We start from the raw sequence: 18,290 nt of genomic DNA on the forward strand, positions 1-18,290 counted from the left end.
ATCTACATGAGATTGGTGTTCCTAGTGCACCTTTCCCTCATGTTTGACATTATCACACTGTAATACCGTAAACTCATTGACCACACTCCCGGCGCCTTTTAATTGCAACCGTGCGGTGAGTGTCATTCATTGGTTGCTTTGTATACTCACTGTGATTAAACTTCCACCACACTGTGTCTGATTAAAAATACTCATACGTGTCATGTGGGTACATTGCTAAGCCGTAACGTTACACTTCGCTAGCGCTTCCGTCACAGCTGACACATCCAACCCATGATCATAGGGTGTGGTCTGGCTTATTGTTAACTTCGGTATGTCTGATGTATCTTCCACTTGTTTCAGTAATTTCCGCTGACAGACAATACAGAGTTTACACGTCTGATTCTTATTCCAACTGAAAATTGTAAATCAGATTAATTAGAAAATTAATATAAATTAAAATAATATAAAACACATTTGCCATTTTTTAAACAGGTAATGTTACCAGGTTATATTTCTTCGATATGTTAATCGAACCTACAAACACAGTGGCAAAGGGTAAGAGCAGTCCATGTAAAATGCCGATAATTAGCATTGACAAATTCACGCTCTCAGGGGGTTGTGGATGTAACCCATAAAATGCACAACGGCTCTCCACAAAATACGTGAATTCGATTTTCTGGGCTATTCAAACCAAACGTTTTCCCTGACACACCATTCTAACAACCCTTCCAAAGTAACGTCATTGGCCACGTCGTTGTAGAACACTCATAAATAACCTGCTAAACGTCCACACAGCTGCAGCCTAGGGCCAAACACCACCATCACAGCGTGCTCTGCGACTACATTTTAGCGCCATCATTGTGGGACGAGCGTTTTGTCAGCACGTAAAGCACTAGCCGTTCGCTAACGACATCTAAACAAACAACCCTACTGCTTCCACCCGCATTTCGTCAAAGACATGGTGTTGCTACGTTCGGTTTGGGTTGTGCTCTATTTGGCGTGAACGAACGCAACAACAATTACCGGTTCGGGCACAGCCGTTGCGGATGCGATTTATCGTTCCGCAGCCGGGAACATAATTAGTTTCTTAATCAATGCGTGCTTTCACCTGCAACGTACACGAATTCAAACATTGAATAGTAAGGACATCCGATCGACCAATATATTTATTTTTACTCTCAAACTGTCATTAAAATTTCGACTAATAGCTTAATTTGAAGTTGTAAAAAATAGAAAACAGACAAATAAATGAAAACTATTACCTAGCTCTCCTTCTCCCTCTCGTTCAAAATCTTGTTTATTTTGAAAATTCGAAAATTAACAATATAAAAAACCACACTCTGTTCAGAGAAATCTTCCTGTGCGGTGAATATCAATAATCGTAGGCTCCGGCGAGATTCGAACTCACGATCTCCTGTTTACTAGACAGGCGCTTTAACCAACTAAGCCACGGCGCCACCTTATTAATAGCAAGTTTTATTTACAACACAGTATCGCTGCATCAACATTTCCGTTCAAAGTCTAGCTTTGTAATGCCACATCTAAAAACAACGATCTCATAAACCTCCACACACGCGCCATCCGTTGCACAATGCATGGAACAGTAAACACAGCATAATAGATGTCACAGCGTGAACGATGAATCAGATCTACGTACTGGCACACAATGCCATTGGGTCACCGGAACTGTGTCTTCGCTCCCCTAGGCTATTTCAAACGCTTGTCGTGTCTGTCTGCGTTGGTGAATATTTGAGTGTTAGATTATTCCATTCCAGCACTGCGAATAACGGTTTACGACCGTGTCACTGCATTAGTATTCGCATTGATAACAAGATTAGAACATGTGAGCGAGTGTGTCTATGTGCGCCACGGTCCTTAATATCTCTGCCACGTTGTGCTTGGTGCAAGGTCGACCACAGTCAACAAACACCGGATACATTTCCACCCCATTCCACCGTGGCAACATATCTCCATTGTCCCAGATTCAGCCCGCCCGTTTTGGCAGCAACTTGCCTGAACCATCGTGCATAGAACTCATCGGATCAGTGCAGCTCACGACCTATGCGGCAAGAGCTCGTCTCAGCCATTATCGAAATTAACCATGGCAAAATGGGAAAATTATTGGGGCAATGTTTTCTGGCATTCGTTGCTAGCCTGTAGTGTTTTCATTACCTTCCTACGTTCGCTGTTCCAGCACGACACAGGAACTAGACTGAACGATATCCAAACGAGGTTGTGAGGACATCCGTTGGTCAACACTTTTGATCAAATTATGCAACCATGCAACAGCTCCTATCGAGCTTTATGGCACTTCCGGTTTGGTTCCTGTTGACCTACAAGAGACGATTGAGATCTCAAGGACTGAATGCGATGTTCTGGGTCTCTTAAAACTCGTAACTTGATACTTTACAATGCTTTTCGACTTTGACTTTCAAATACATTTTTTTTAAATACTGACCACTTTTCTTTTTCAGCCTCATTCGACATTCGACTCGGAAACCCTTTTCAATCTATTTGTATACTCTCATCCAGCATGGAGAGGTTTATCATTTTGTAATTAATCATTCTGACGGCATAGAAAAATTATGTCCGACTGGTCATTTCTTCGCCATTCTCAATGTATGCCATTTGGCATAACCACATTCATAAGGAGGCTTCACAAATGTGATTATAATTTGAAAATGATGACATTCTTCCCATACAGCCGCACAAAAACGGACGAACAATGTATGCGTCCTTTATCATCGTGTCATTAAAAACACATAAAAATCTTGAAAAATGATCAAACATGGTTTACCTTGTAACCTGATGTGAACCATGAAGTGATGGACAGTTGAACACCATACACAAATATTTAATTTTTATCGTTATGATGTCAGTTACAATTTTAAGCACTATATGGAAAGGGCAACACGTGTTTATAGTAAAACAAATATGTGTTTTAAGTCGCTTTCTACAACACAATCGGCACAACATTTATTTTATTATAAGTTTATCATTATATACCATCTGCACCAATCTGCACCACCAATGCAACTATACAAACGATACACTATTCTCATAACATTCTCACACAATGTGATAGTGTTGCAGAACTGACCTGAACATCACATGAACAAGCCTAACGATAACAATAACAGGCTCGTTATTCTATACTGAATTCCACAACAAACCAAGAGTTTATAAGATTAGAGCTCGATACACCATGCAGCCGCAGTTATACGATCATCGATCCTAATTGAATCAATGCAAATGCACACCAAATGCTCAACGTATACACTACACTTTTGAACGACCATTCGAGCCTTATTCCAGTTCATTCTGGGCGCCTTGTTCCGGAACAAATTAAATTAATTTTGCCCCGTTACTACTGGCACTCAAATTGTTCTACGGGTTGAAGGCGGATGTGACTAATCATACCAAACCTCTTGCGAATGATGCCAGCGTAGAACCTCTTGCGAATGACACTCTGGACTTAATCGACTGCTCTAGCAAAACATACACGATTCTCCAGTACGTCTGCCTGTTCCGACTTGTCATGAAAACCGAATGAACAAGATGTTCATGTCCTAACATCCAACGAATTTTCACAGCTTGTAGTGAACAGAAACGCAATCACCAGCAAAGTCATTATCTGCCAAGATGATGATGACGATTAAAATCCTTTGGTTTACATCCAGAACCAATGGCAGAAATCTTTGATCCTTACAACTCTCTCATGTTTTCGTGACGCATACAACATTCCGAAGTTGAACCTGCGGTAGATACCCTACCCAACGTAGTAAATTTCTCTCCGCAAACGTTCTTCGAGGAATGAAGCACTCGTGTAGTATATGACACATTGAAGGCATATTGCATCCTCTAAGCACAAGCTTTTAACGTTCGTACCTTATCCTAGTTCTGTACTCTACTGTTTCCAAACTATTGCATCAGTCACACAGAGGAATTTGCATCTACGTAATGTACCGTAATTTACCGAATCATTACTAACTATAATCGCCATTCTTCATCCACTTTTAAGGATCACGTAGTGCAGCGCATAACGATTGACTTCCGTTAATCCATTTTAAAAGACATTGAACCTTAAAAACCAGCTAGCTTGGGATGTCCCAGTTCAAATAGTCGCCCAAACGAAGCTTTCGTTCCTAACGTAGCAGTTTCGTTTAATCTCGTTTGCAGCCTGGTTCATATTTTTCGGATTTACTTCATACCTCCCGTTTGCGAATGATTGAAATGAGAAAACCAACACCCCCAAAGCAGTTTAGTCAGCCCTTTTTACAAAGCTCAAAGCTACCGCTATCTATTTGAACGTTGGTTCGTTTTTAGACCCTCAGCTTTACCCTCTCATCAATGTATTAACGCTTGATGTCACTGGCAACGATTATCCTTTTCGACGATTCTCACTCATTTTGGTATGGGACCATATTTTGCAACTTCATCAAAACAAAGCAAGGAGCTTTTTCTCACCGTATAACGATTTTAGCTATGGTTAGCAAATTCAACTAACTGAGACTGTTTCGTTTCCAATAATTCGTTCCCTTTTTTCTCACTCATTCTGCTGCTTCCGAAAGGATCACACAGCTCCGTTGAACGCTTTACCGATTGCAGCTTGCTTCAGTCGGAAACCAGCATTTTCCTTTTCCTCTTGCCATAAATTTTACATTTTGCTTAAGCTGCCTTTCAAAAGGCTCACCCTGCCCTCGGCAAGGCACGAACAGGAGAGCAAACATCGCACGCCATTAAACCGTGTAATTAAAATGGTGTAAAAGATCACGGGATCCAGAACCCACGGACGGTGGCAAGGGTTAAATTGATTCGATTTTCACAGATAATGCTGCCTGATAGCGTTCCACATTGTGACGAAAAGATCGTGCCAACTAGCCGGTGGACCACCATTCTCGAGGGAGCAAAACAAGGAGGGGACAGTGTGAACATTGCGGCAACGCTTTACTCGAGAGATGAACCAAATGCTTGCTTTTCCGTTGACTCTGCCTGCTGGTGCGGATCACGTTTAATCACACCCCTCGCTTCCACTCCAGCCAGTCAGCCGTAACGGTTGCATTTAATTGCAGCGAGCGAGATAATCATTGAGCAACTGCCATTTACGCCGGTTAAATTATATATTTCCCCATATTGCTGTGAACGGAGCTTTCGTCCGCCATGTCCTTTCCGTTATTTCTGTCACCTTCATTTTCCTCCGCATTTGCATTTCTATTTTGGTCTTACTTGCACCACCGACACAAACATGCAACCATCCTTTGCCGTCTTCCGTCTTAATCACTATGATGCTCTGACTTGCAATGTGCAAATGCACAGGAAAGCAGCGCAGGGAAATGAAAAGCAAACACTGCAAACAAACCAATGCTCTACAATCTACATAACAATTCTTCATTTTGAATATTCCATTACCATATTTCACAGGAACCTTCCGAGTCTGGACGCCTGCCGTTTCCTTGCTCCAGCCGGGTCGATTCGCTGTACATCTTGAGCAAGAGCGCCGACCGTCACAAGGGAATTATGGTTAGCGTATATAGAAGGGCAGAAGCAGCAGAAGCAGAGCGAGGAAAAGTTAAGGCATATTATCATTACTTGAATAGTGCATGCTACAGACTGTTTGGGGTAAGCGAAATTTACCCGGTAGTTCGATTACAAATGTTCGAACTTTCAATAAAATTTCTATCGCATACAAAGTTAATCGAAAAACTGCACCAGAAGCACAATTTCAAGATAGATACCTTCCCCCATTTAAAGAGTACCTCTAGTAGATGGATCAATATTTTGTTTTAATCAAACTTGTTCACTTTCTAGTATACAGTGAGCTACTAATTCACTAAATTGTACCGCCAAAGCTTGCTCTATATCATCTCCTAACCCACCTACAGAGCCAATACCTTCACTCGTTAACGTATTCACCGAATATTATTACTTAGACATTGAAAAACGGGACTCTCATTAAAATTTTACATTCCCTTGCCCCGAACCATTCCTGCAACAAGCAAACGTGCAAGTGTGACACAGTCTAATTGTTTTCATCCATTTATGCCATCCATGCGAACAGCTTCAACGGCCTAGCCCGTACAGCCAGCTGTGTTGCACACTCCCGGGAGTCCACAAAATGTAGCCGACTGTCCACCGAGACTTAATAATGGAAATGAAAAATTCGAGCTACTGAAGCACGGACACTATTTAATTAACAAAGCACACAAGGTGTATGTGAGTACACGTTGCACGGACTGTTCGCATCGAATTGCACGTGGACTGTGCGCTACAATCCAAACCTCCACGGGGCCGGAAATGCACGGCACCTAATGCAAATGGGGCAACAGCATCTTCGCCCACTAATGGTGGCAAGTCCGTTGTTTTTTCTTCTTTCTGTACCTCCGTTACTTGACAGCTTGGAACACCCTTCCGTCGCGCGGAATTACGTGCTCGCTGTGCCTTCTGCCAGGAGCAAGCATGGTGTCCGAAAATTCTTCTGTTTTGCCATCTGTTTGGACCTGGCTGTTACACCCCACCAACAATCCCAGCCACAACTTGACACCAGTGGCCAGTATTGCCATGGCCAACCAACACCAAATTTAATACTACGCAGTCTCAAAAGTTATGGTACGGAAAATTCAGCATCTTTTATTCATTTTTTACGGGTTTGCGGTTTTGTTTATCATTCATCCAGGCGTTAGTTCCTTTTGGGCATGCCACCATTTATCCTTTCCTTGTTGTGGTTGTGTATTTTTTTGTTCCCCCGCAATGTCCCGTACGCTTCACTGTTCGAGTTTTTTCTCCATTCGTCCGACGTCCAAGCACGCGCGGCCCTAGGAAGGCCCGACAGTGAGATGCTAGGGAAGAAGCACCATGCACGGTCAAACGGTTTTCCCGGGAGAATCAAATGGCTCGGCGAGCCGTCTGATGGAGAAATGCGGAACTAAGCCGTTCAGTAAATATGCAAAGGCATCCATTGCGTCCCCCAGTAAAGAATGGTCAGAACGTAGTGCGCGCATATTTCAAGATTTAATTGGTTAGGATGGGGTTGGCTGCTAATGGGTTTCGAAATTAATGAGTTCCTTAGTAATATTGCTTTGTTTGTTTCGAAAAGAGATTACTCATAGACGTTTGCTGCGCGCCATCGCTTTCAAAATACAAAGCACTGACAGAATGCGCATAGGACCTTCGTGTTTTTGCACACATCATTTGCGCTCTGATTTCGGTTGTTGCCATACTCAAGTTTCCTCTTTAGTAGCCATTTTTACAATGACATTTTTTCACGATTTTTCTGAGGTACGCGACCCAAACACGTAAGCTCTTAAAATAAATTGCCTATGAAGTTATCGTTCTTTCAATTCCCGGTTTTCATTCGTGTTTCTGCCGACTGGCTATAGCGTTCTTTTTCAAAGCGTCAGAATTACTTTAACCTTCCATTCCTCGAGCTAAGTAGCGAATAGTTTTATCCTCCCCGAGAAATGTATCACATTCTATCGTAAATATATTATTTCTCATTAAAAACAGATATGCCACTAGAAAATCGATCGGATATTGTATTTTTCCCATCATCTTCACCACGAACCATCGACTTGTAAACGTCGCACTATACCTGCCTCTATCAGTACTGCTATATTTTATTGGATTGCCTCGCCAATTCTCAGCACTGGAATGACTTTCACATGTTCCAGCAGCGTTTGGCGTACGAAGAGAAAACACTTTTTGCAATATGCAAATTTGATCCTCTTATCGAAACACATAGCCCAAGAAGCGTATCTTTCCACTTCGGTTCCCTACCTTCACGCACCTTCCTCGACACTCTCACAGCAACATCAACAAGCTCAATTCAATCTTGCTCAACGGCAAACAACCCATGCGGCTAAACAACCTCCGGCGCGCGTCATCCATTTCAAAACATGGGTACGACGGTGCACAGAATAATGGCAGGACTTTAAAATAACCTTCTACCAGTATCGACTTACGAGGCGATCAAGCGTTTCCCAAATTTCAGAACTTTGTACACTATCCAAACAGTTCCGAGCAACACCATGCGTCTCCATTTATGGGCACGACGGACGCGACGAACACATTGGTTTATGTAAACTATTTGCACCGCTCGCAATCCTCCCTATTGGCTTATTAGGTTCTGCACTCAACGCATTGCTCACTCATTTGATTCAAATTTGAACAGCTCGTCTAAATGAGCTCATTTTTCAACCAACAAAATGGGAGGCAAAAAGCTGAGCTTTCTCAGCATTTCTTGACCATCCTTCATAGGTCGCTCGCTCATGATTATAGCCAAAAACACACACCACTCAACATCCTTTCACAATACTGCTGCGCTCGAAATACAGTTTGGTCTCATTTTTTAGTTTTAATTAAGTTCTTTTATTCCCCATCGTTACTCAAGCGGTTATTTTACTTTCAAGAGTTTGGTCATTGTCGTTTTTCTACCGAAGGTCCATCGTAAGTACAGACGGCAAACTGAATTGGTTAGCCGCATCCGCCACTATCCCTAGCTTGAGCAGCTCAACCGACATACGAGCTAAATGCCTTAGCAACACTTACCATCTCTTAGGAAGTGGCTCGAGTCCTGTGCTTTTGTAAAATGAGAAAAAAAATCCGAATGAAGCGAGGCAAAATACCGCGAGTTTATAACTGAACTCAACTTACAAATGAACGTACCAAATTACACTCGACTTGCCTCGGTATACCGTTCTACAGCGAGAGCTTCTGGTGCTAATGACTGATGAGAACCATCCACAAGCACTCGGCATACGGACCAGCCCGGCTTGTGTGCGAGGAAAGACACCAGCATAGTCGTCCTAAACTATGCCAATTGGGTGTGGCTGGGGCTTTGGAAAAGATCCAATCATTTGTTTTCCTTTCTTTGAGCGTTGCAATTAGTTCCTCGTTCGACCCAGCAACGTAAACAACTCAGATGCGAAAAAAACCGAAGGCTCATTGATACGCTATGCTCGGTTGAGACAAAACCATTGCAACATGTTTGTTTTTGGCCAAACTTCTTTGTATTATAGTTGTAATGCTCAGTGTATGCAATTGTAATTAATTTTAGGTAACGGGGTTGCTTATTTCCTTTTAATTTTGCGATTAAAATATCACGTTTTTGATAATTTTCATATTTTATTACTACTAATGCAAAATTTGTACAAGTATGTAGAAGTGATGTAAAGCACGTTGAACCAAGATTCATACTACATTGGGATTCATATCAACTAATTGTTAGATATTCAATTAGTATTCTCATATATTAGATATTCATTAATTATCGTTAATTGTCATCTTTAACGTTACGAACTTGGTTCATTTCTTTATATGAATGAACATTATTTTGTACTATATTTTTTATTGCCACATTCATATTGCTGCAGTTTCAGGTTAATCCGCACCATACTAAGCTTCACACTAAAAAAATACTGACGAATGAAAAAATAATAGACTTTGCGGAGAGCAGAAACTCAAGATTGCATTCCTTGCTGTAATAGTGGCTCAGTCTTAAAAATTTATAGGAAAGATATCATGCTACCAAACGAAGGGTTAACGTACAAACTTTGCAGTGTACGAGGAAACTGTTTCAATTCTCACATGGTTCTTGCACATACGGTACACAGGATTATCTGCTAATAGGAAGAACGGAGCAAATCTCCTTTTCTAGAACTCTTTATGAATATTTGCTCAAGGTCTGCTACATAGCATAGTAGATTCACTTGGCGTCCTGCCTACATCAGTATGCAGTTCATTTGCATCTTTGTCCGGTTTTTGATCAGCATTTCTATATTAAAAAATCATTCCAACCCACTGAAGAACAGCTGTCTCTATCCTACATTGTTGCTAATAATGTTCAGTGCATCCATCTTAATCTTCAGTGTTTTTCTCCGCTTAGTTTCAACATAAAATCTTGAGATTTTCTCAACAATGAGTACCAACCCACAACAGATTATGTTTCATTTTATACAATCTATCAAGATTACTTTCAACTCATTCAAACTGCTTTTCCGAAATTTCAAAAGCCATTCTATTGAGAAAAAAAATGCATGGCTAACCCATAGAAAACAGGAACCTCTACACGGCCAAACACCTACCAGTTGAAAAATGCAACCTCACCAGCATTACAGCCCTCTTTTCCAACACATGTGTTTTGCACACGCCTCCGCAATGAGTTTGAAAATATTTTTCTCCACTGTCATCCGTTCACTAGTCCATTTCCCAGGCTACACCAGCGGTTTACGAAATAAGGAAATTAACTTATCGATAAGGCCGTCGACACACATTTTGACGACGGGCGTCGAAATTGAAATTCTAATCCCACCGAAAAATGATGACACAACCGACGACGATTCATCATCTTTCTTCGACATCTGCTTTCATACTTCCCCGTCTCTGTCGATATAACTCCATCGAGCCTATCTTATTGCCAGATACCAGATAAGCCTTCTAAAGTGCCTACAAGGATCCCATTTTTGGTTACGACCCAGACTCTGCTGGAACCGGTCCAAATAAGGATCTTCCTCAGAACCCTTCCACCTTCCTTCACTCCTGCTGGCTGACATTCAAAATCGATTGAAAACTTCAATTTACACACAATTCAAATGTAAATACAAACAGAAACCCATTTTTCATACCCGGAACCAACTTGAACTGCCTCCCTAAGACCAACCCCGGTAAGGACCGAGAGTCCTTTAGGGGTAGCCAAAACCCCAAATCCTATCTCGGCAGGACAACACACACTACAACATAGCCCCAACCAACTAAACGCAAATGCGTGGCCTTTCTCCCAACGTTCCACCCTATTTTTGTACCATTTCAACAAACATGGCAAATGGGTGCCGCACGTGGTATCACGTCACGAGGGTTTCTGCTTTCCGAGGAAAAACTTGCCGACTGAAATATTCATATGCGCTTTTCAATGAATTAGCTACATTTCTAGCAGCCCTTTAGGTTCAGGACCTTTCATCTATATATTTCATCAATTCCTTCGCCATACCATACCTTCGCCTTCCAGGGCTCGCACCATTCTACTTCCTTCAAATACTTCATCATAACGATTGGGGACAACAAACACTCAACATAAGCTTTCAAAATCATCGCCAATCAATCATCAGAGAGAAATAGCTAAATTTGCAAAGAAGCTCTAATTTCATGGAACGAGTTTAGAGTTTTGTGGTTTATCTACACGAGGCTTACCTTATCGCCACGATGGTTACCATTTGCGCATTACGCAACGGTAGGATTGGAGTAAACCCTCAAAGACGTTTCTAGTCTGTAACCAATTTGGCATCACAGCCAAGGTACTATGACATGGTGGCAATATATGTGCATAGCCATGATGGTGCAAAAACACTGCTACACGAATCCTCGAGAAATTGATATACAGGTATTCCCCGATATACGCCATACTCGATATACGCGATTCCTTTTTGTCGAATTTTAAAAACCATTTTAAAAGGTACAAAATTGTAATCTTCAGTTGAAATCAGATTGAATAACTAATTTAGTGGCTAAAAACCTACCATTTCAAGCAAAATTATACGAAAATTAGCTATAATTTGACTGAAAACCTCGAAATTCGACATACGCTAATATTAGAGATACGCCCTTGTCTCCGGTCCGCATTAATAGCGTATATCGGGAAATACCTGTAATCATTCAACCAGCTCTACACAATGAGCACGGTACTTAAATAGCATAATCGTAATCATAGCCAGTCAACAAGCATGCGAAATACTGAAGCTGATTGTGGCAGTTAGCAGGCATGATTCAAAAGCCTTAATGACGCTGCATAACATAAAATACCAAGAAATGTATTCAGAAACTCAAACAGCGTAGCCGGATGTATTTATGCTTTGAATAACACTTCTAATGTACCCTCTATGAAGTAAATATAACACTTAAGAACTTGATGTTATGTGCAAGCTCCTCATTATACTTCTAAGTCAACTTTCTTTCATTAGCAAACAACATACTTAATGTATAAAAAATGTATTTGATTACTAAGAAAGTCATTGAACCAACATGCTTGAATGCTTGACGGATGACTTGGGCTCTCCTGTGACCAATTCTCATAATACTCTTTCAAACAGCTTTAAGTTGGTCAATTATTTGCTCCATTCTAAAGCTAGATTCACTTATACAGATTTACACAACTGAGACAAGTTGCCGTGGCATGCAGAGTATTATGTTTAAATTTCAAATGCTATTGACGTAATTCATACATTGGAAGCAGTCTATCTATATTCGACAATCAAATGTTGTGAATCCCATAACACCTTCCTGAAGAGTAGCATTAAGTTCTTATCAATTGATATCTACTAGTTCAAACGTTGTATACAATATAGCCATATAAAGATTATCTTCCTTTGTCTTTTTCTAACAAAAAAGCATCCCAAACATCATAGATCATAACCATGCATTGTAGAAACACAGTGAACAATTTATGTTTACTTTGGAGAAGAAGCAAACTTCACTCGACCCAATCGCTTTCCGTTTGATTCAACCACGAACGTTTACGACAGACATGTCGTGTTCGCACATTCCCATTGAAACGCGTTTAGAAAACAGGCAGACGTTCGGAGCCTCACAACGATGGAACGTGGAAAATAGCGCTATATTTTTTACGCTGAAAGGAAACGAAAGCGCCAGTACAAATCGAATGGTCCATCGATTTCCGTTGTTGTATCATACGTTTTGCAGCAGAAACGATTCCAAAAGGTGAGATTCTGTCGTTCCCTCGCTTCCGGTGTCGGTTACCCATTTTAGCGCAAGGTTCATGCGACAACGACAAAAGAACGAATGTAACAGGATACACAAGGATATGCTACATAATGTCGACTGAGTTTCCGAAATCCACTCGTTACATTGCAACAAATATTGATTCCGTTTTTTATCGTTTTAGGCGTCTGTTGTGTGGTACCAAAATACCGAGTGCAATGCTAAACCATGTTTCCCCAACACTTTGCACTTAAACTGAAACGCTAATCACAAGAATGTTTGTTCGATCTAGCCCTCCAATACGTTCGGCTCCAAATATATTGATTTACAAAACCATTTGATAAATGAATCCATTCGCGATTCATCCAATCGGACGTATCCGGACTATTCGGGAAATGCATACTATCCTTTTCACGGATTTGCTATGCTTGATAGTGTACTTCTGCAATTGATAACTAAAACGATTGAAATTGAAAAGAAGGTTGTCATCAATAGAAACACTATCTACAAAACATTCAGCACTAATCCCATTTTGCGTAATGCTATCTTCTAATATTCTAACTCTAATTCTTCACTTCAAAGGATATGTTGCATCACTCGAAAACAGCAAAAGCCTTGAAGACCTCAAAAGGTATTACCACAAAAAATTAATTTCAATGCAACTCTTAAACGAACAAAAAAAAATTACACTTCACCATCATTCACTACACCATCGAAGACATCAAACGGTGCGAAAAGTGCGAATCAACCGTCTGCCGATCTAGCTAAAGGTTGGAGGGCAGTGTCACCGGCGCGACAAAGTGCTTTTGCAGAGCCTCTCCAGAACGTGTTGCAGCAGTTCTGCATAAAAAATTACACTCATTGGGTAACTAGAGCGATATAGCAGTGGAAAGCTAGTGCAACTGTCGGTGCTTTGTTTGTCGGCTAGCGAACCATTGGCCCATCGAACTTGAAGCTACACAGAACATTGCACTCCTCGCACAGCCCCCGGCATGGGGCAACAAATGGTTATCGACTATCAGCAGAGAGCATTGCGCTAAAAAGCTTTGCAATGTAGCGCTGATGAAGTTGCTCTACCACCCACAAACCAAACGAAAGTTCGCGGTGGTCATTTGGCGTTGCATTAGTAACTAAATCCATTTGTTACGATTCCAAAATTAATAGAGCTCTGCAATCGATGTTCGAACAGCTCTTCTCTCTCACTGGAAGGTTTGTTATCGGTCGGGTTAAGCTTGTCCAGTGCGTCGTCTGACCGTTCCTAGAAGGTATCGGATCAGGATTGGACAAGCCACTATCGTACGCAGCAGTGATGGCGTTCTTCGTTGACACCGTCTAACAGGAAGGTCAGCTAAATGCCACCATCTATGAACGAATAGACAGAACCCATGGCAGTCATTTAGCTTCACATTCAAACGTATCGTAAAGGTGCTACTAAGCGTTATCAAGCCGATTCAATGGTTCGAATATACCATGCCTTTTGTACGGTTGAATTTGTACGAGTTTCATGTTGGTAGAACCTCCTGCAAATTCTCTAAGTGAAATCCTGTTTAACGAATCGAACGTATTATGCTTAACCAATTGGCATTTACAATACTGAACGCTACATATTAATGCTGCATCGCGACAGCGACTAATGTACTACATAGGCACTAATAAACTGCACACTAGTCCTTGGAATTGTTCTGCCCTAAGTAAGCCGTTCACTTTGACTCCAATAACTCTTGTATAATAAATAGAAAGATATTTTGAATAATTTTTATAAATACACGACAGTATTAACCTGTTTATACAAGACAGACGAGAAAACTCACCATCACCATCATTGATATGCTTTAGAAACGTTGTGCGTATCTCAGGTGTACGCTGTGAATGTTGTTTAACTAGCTTGAATTTATTCACATGTTTGTCTAGCTGAAAACCAAGTCCACATCAAACTGAAAGTAGCTGGAAACTTTCTACACAACCAAATAAGACCAGCACCAAGATGTCATTTGCTTCCCCATTCTACGGAACTTGAGTGAAAGCCTCGAACCCAGTCATTAGAGAGCTTAAGGGCAGGGTTTAAGCTAATTGATTAAACCTAGTCAAGCTCATCAGTCACTGGGCAGTTGCCTCGGACTTTTTGGGTTAACTGAAAGTTTCGTAGAAGATACTCCAACAAAGCTAGACAGAGCAGACCGACATTAACATAATTTTAGCTCACATGGTTTTAGGACGATAGTTTCAAATACAAATACAGAACGTAATAAAGGACAGCCCAGGGATATTTAGGTTGACAGTATTCTGTGTATGTGTGAGTTAACATTGACTTCTGAATCCGCCATATTTGCTAAATCGAATGCCATAGCCGAATAAGTATCTGATGGGAAAGTATACATTGATTTTATATCCATTCCCAATTGATTCTCTGTTGGTACAGTTAAAAAAACTCACAACTATTGGTAAACCTTGTTCCTGCTTTGTATATGTTTGATTTGTAATCAGCTTTACTGGCATTAGCCTTTACTTCAGTCCCCAATTACCCAATGCATATCGACCATCAGCCGTGTGTGTATGCGGGAAAAGCGGTCCCAAATCGAATAATCATTTCGAACAGCATAAATCTCAAATTGCGAACCATTTGTAATGGTAGCTGGGTGTGTGTGTGTGTGCTTTACCTCCCATCCTCTCTGTATTATGATTTAGTTCGAAGCATTTCTCGATTTTCGACCCGGCCAGTCCAAAAACACAGCCGCATGTCAGTTGCCTCAGAGTCTTATGCTACAACCCGGTACAATTTGTGCCAGTTCACTCGGTAGCAGGCGCTATATCGCTGCAGTTGGGCTTAGCAATTAACAAGCATAATTAGATTTTAAATATATAATGCATCGACCCGGCCGGTCACCGGTCCTGGTCAAAACAGCCAGCAGCAGGTGCAAAAAGGCTCGCCGCTGCACTGATCCGGCTGCACGATTTATCGAGGATAATAATAAAATTCAATAAATCCTCAGTCAATTGCTTCCGACGTATCCATCATGCGCGAGACGGCCCGACCCTTCAAACGCTGCAGAACACGTGAAAAACGGAACACATACATACGGCTTCCGGTGCGGAGAACACTGCTCTGCCGCATAGCATGCCGCTTGCCAGCAAGTTTGGTGACCCTGCTGCTGCCCGGTCCTTGTTTTCATTCGACACCGAAGTCAGCAGTCTGATGATGATCGTCATCATAATCATCAACATTGGCTATCGGTCACTTTGGGTTGGTTTTTCGTTGAGGTTTCGCTGCCACAAATACGACACACGGGACGGGCACTAAATTGAATTTCGGTCAGATGATCAGTGATGAGCTGCGGATCTAGTAGCAGATAATTGTTTTTGGGCACAGACCAAAGCAACAACGGAGGATACGGACCGGTCGTTTGTTCGATTTGTTACCGAAATCCTTGAAATCTAATTAAAATACGTCAAACAAATGTTGTTCTTTTCTGTCTGCTACTAACACACGGATGTATTGTTAATTGTCATCACTTAACTTTCCAATCATTGAAATAAAAACTATTCCATTCGCCGCTGCACATATTTGCTGCGCATCGATATCCGAGAACGAACGCAAAAGGGATAATCCTTCGTGTTCGCAGTTTTACTAGCGAATAACGCTTAATTATTCCATTAACCTGCAAAACCACCATGTGATTGTGTCTAAAGTGACCTCCTGATTGAAGGGGATTTCACAATAATTTATAACGGTGTCCTAACGAAAGCTTATGTGACCCCGGGATGAACCTGAGCGTGATTAATGAGATAAACAACACGGCTTTATGGAGATATCATTCTTCCCATCATCCCGTGGATGTGATTACCATTTTAACAAAGAACATTTGTGCTTTTGCATATAATGGCAGCGAACTGTTGCGCTGTGTATAAAGCAATTAACTTGGATAAAATCATTATATTTGCTAACAAATCGTTTAAACTTCTGTTTAACAGAATGATGTTCAACAGATTGTATTCTTATTTATATTCAGTATAGAGCCACATCAAGCAAGCAAATTATACTTAACTAAACCTTCAAAAACACAATTCTCAAACCAGAATCGACAATTCCAAGACAGTCAATCACGTTTCGTCTCTAATAATATCCAACATTGGACAGTAACGAAACTAAATACATAATGCTAAATAAAACTTTTACCCAACTTACCTCAATACTGTAGCGTATTTTTAATCGGAGCCAAATTTAAGTTGCAATACCATCTGTATCTTCAACAAAATTCTCGCCAAATCGACAATCAGTGTCAATGTACCTCGTAATTTTGCCTCTTCCCATCTCGCACCACAGCAATCCACGCCAGCGTGTGCCGTACGGATGCATCCAATCCTTCGTCTTCGCCAAAAAACAACCGATCTCCCGTTTAGCTCCTTTCCATACGGAATACAACGCCGTGCACCAACGATTGTTTTATACAAACTTTACTTTACGCTTCGATGGATGAGCGTTTCGTGCTTCGTTGCTGCGACTCCACCAAACTGCCTGTGCAACAAAAACAAACTGGAAAAGTTATTCTCCTTCAATCCTCGCCAGCTCTCTGTGCACACCATGATGTTCAACTACTGACCTAAGAATGGAACCAAACATCCACGTCCACCCACCACCACAGCGCGCGGGTGTTGGTTCGCGGAAAACTTTTACCCATCCTGCTGCATCGCAGACGGCGGGAAGATGCTTGTGTGTGTATGCGTCAGTGTGTGGTTGTGTGTGCGCTCCAGGCACACTGCCATGAGATAAATATGGGATACATCTGCATCTTTATTTCATCGCTTACTTAGACTACGCCTGAAAAAGGATGCTGAGGGAAGTAAAAAGTAAAATGATCATCATAACAAGATGTTATTGTTTTTCGCTTCCTTTACCTCTTCGCATGTTTCATGTTGACGAACGAGTTTCGATCCAGGACAACCTCCCCCAAACATAACCCCAACATCAACATGTAAGACTAGCAGCACAAAACGAAACTACGGTATTCAATGATTCAAGCCAAGCTAGGCCTGATATTATTTATTTTTATGGTTCATTCTGTTCAATAAAACATAAAATCAATAGCTTTCGATACCGGCGCCATACGTACCATCATCCCAGCAATAGCATAGCAGTGAGCAATAGCAATAGCATAGCAAACTTTGCCGGAGTCCCAAACTCTGCGAATGGCAATTTTGAGCGAAACGTGCCACCACTGACGATAGTGTACAGTGCGGGTTTCCCCTTTCCCAAGCCTTCCTCCTTTGGCACAAACAAAAAGGAAAGCCTATTTCACTTATCTACAAAAAAAAGAACAAACATCAAAATGTTTCCCTCGCCGTCAACTGACCAGCCGGTGTTACGGAAAGAAGTCAATAAAACACCAACGCACACTGTATGACCGCGATAAAAACGGACTATGCCCAATCATTTCCCAAACTTGGTGGGACGTTGCCTGGCAACTCGGCTCGCCCAGCAAGACAAAGGACGATCACGGATGCGACTCTCTCTCTCTCTCCCGTGGTCATATCCAAACGACTTTCGAACACACAAGAACAAGAACACGCTCACGCTCGCTTACCCACCGGTGCGCGTCACGGGCAAA

At 41.5% G+C, this 18,290-nt stretch overlaps 1 long non-coding RNA gene and 1 other non-coding gene across 3 annotated transcripts; both read right to left on the minus strand.

Annotated features, from left to right (window-relative positions):
• Positions 1-73: 73 nt before the first annotated feature.
• LOC120895045 lies at positions 74-17,445 on the minus strand. 2 transcript variants are annotated; one of them, XR_005738277.1, is made up of 3 exons: positions 17,286-17,445; positions 16,871-17,200; positions 74-394 (listed from the first exon to the last, which is right to left on the minus strand). It is a non-coding gene; the product is annotated as an uncharacterized LOC120895045 (long non-coding RNA). The 2 variants fall into 2 exon arrangements; XR_005738278.1 differs by lacking the exon at positions 74-394 and adding an exon at positions 12,923-13,142.
• Positions 1,366-1,439, minus strand: Trnat-agu. Its single transcript has one exon. It is a non-coding gene; the product is annotated as a tRNA-Thr (tRNA).
• Positions 17,446-18,290: the final 845 nt, after the last annotated feature.

The sequence above is a fragment of the Anopheles arabiensis genome, chromosome 2 (genome assembly GCF_016920715.1).
Source record: "Anopheles arabiensis isolate DONGOLA chromosome 2, AaraD3, whole genome shotgun sequence".
Classification (NCBI taxonomy): domain Eukaryota; kingdom Metazoa; phylum Arthropoda; class Insecta; order Diptera; family Culicidae; genus Anopheles; species Anopheles arabiensis.